Source organism: Nematolebias whitei, chromosome 23, assembly GCF_014905685.2.
Source record: "Nematolebias whitei isolate Nwh7 chromosome 23, NemWhi1, whole genome shotgun sequence".
Lineage (NCBI taxonomy): Eukaryota > Metazoa > Chordata > Actinopteri > Cyprinodontiformes > Rivulidae > Nematolebias > Nematolebias whitei.
This window is the reverse complement of record NC_056520.1, coordinates 1,610,811-1,612,410: the sequence shown is the minus strand read 5'-3', so window position 1 is coordinate 1,612,410 and position 1,600 is coordinate 1,610,811. Positions and strand designations below refer to the sequence as shown.

Sequence of the window (1,600 nt, the reverse complement as noted above, 5' to 3'; positions counted from 1 at the left end):
TGTTGTGAGCATGTCCTGAAGCTGCTCAATAATCCAGGTAGAAAAATCTAAAACAGTTGAATCTGGTCCTCAGGACATTCAAAAAACAAAACAAAAAAATTAGGGATGGGGCCGATCCGATCCAGTATCGGTATCGGCCTCCGATACAAACATAATTTACGTATTGGATTTTCCGATCCATGATGCACGTTGGCTTCAAACTACGGAATGGATTTCCTGAACGTGTCTCATGAACCCAGAGTAATAAGACCCGCCTCACATTCAGGAAATCCAGTTCATAGTTTGCAGCAGCTACAACGTGAGGGCTGAGTTAGCAGCACTGTGGCTAACAGCTAACAAACTTTTCATGTAAACATGTCGCTGTGTGGAAGTATTTTACACTAAACACCACAAAACAAGAGCAACGTGCACTGTCTGCAGAGCCACAGCGCCACATTAAACCACGGTAAAGTTAGTTTTACGTTGGACATTCGAGCTCCGGGGCTTCAGCGGGCGCTGCTCTTTGCTCAACCCGGGGCGGCCACGTCCACTCTGTTCCTCTCAGTCCCTCCGTCTCCGAGGAGGGACAGACAGAGAGCAGCTGCCCCAGATCAGACTGCCTGCTTCGGACTGAACAAGAAGAAGACGTCGCTGAAACCACGGAGCTCAAATGTTTACAGAGAAGTTGATAAAACTTCATTAATGATTGGTTTATGTCATGAACTTAGCAGGTGTTTGAAGCCATTTAACATTTTATTTAATTAATTTATTCATTCATTTAAATGAAACAAAATAAAAAAATAAATCATCAAAAAGAAAACATTGAATGAAAAGAGTTCAGAGAGAAGAAATAATTCTTATATCTGCCCCTTATTTAAAAAAATATAAAACAACTTAAAACAACCACTTAAATTAATCACTTTAATATCCACTTTAAAACTAGGAATAAAAAGAAACATGTTTTGTGTTAGCAGAATTTAATTCTAACTTTAAAACTTATCCAACATTAATAAAACTTACCTCAAGTTGCCTTTTTGGACATGCATGCATAGATTTGTACAAATTGTACTTGAGAGCAGATTATTACAGCCTCATAAAATCAATGATCATGATATCGGAACTGGATCGGGATCAGACTCAGATCTAGGTATCGGGATCGGATCGAAAAAATAAAATAAAAAGTGGATCGGTGCATCCCTAAAAAAAAGTAGAAACGTTTCGTCTTTTATCCAAAGGACTTCCTCAGTCTGAGGAGCTGTATTCAGCTCAGTCTTATAAATAGCGAAGTAATATTGTGTATGCTGTTCAGTGTCAGGAGGGTGATCAGTCTTACATCGGGGAAACTAAACAGCCACTGGCCAAAAGGATGGACCAGCACAGAAGATCAACATCATCAGGCCAGGACTCTGAGGTCTACACTCATCTCCAGGCCAGAGGTCACTCTTTCAGGGTTGAAGATGTTCACATCCTGGACAGAGAGGAACGATGGTTTGAGAGAGGAGTAAAGGAGGCCATCTTTGTGAAAAGAAACCGTCCATCATTAAACAGGGGTGGAGCCTCCAGGTTCAACTGTCCCCCTCTTACAATGCTGTGATTGCTAGTATCACTCAGCCCTCTGTGA

The 1,600-nt window shown here is 41.1% G+C and overlaps 1 protein-coding gene across 1 annotated transcript in view; it reads left to right on the top strand.

Moving 5' to 3' along the window:
• Positions 1-1,600, top strand: part of LOC119428878 (retinol dehydrogenase 7) — a gene marked incomplete at its 3' end in the record, with an annotated part of 7,242 nt that overhangs the window by 791 nt on the left and 4,851 nt on the right.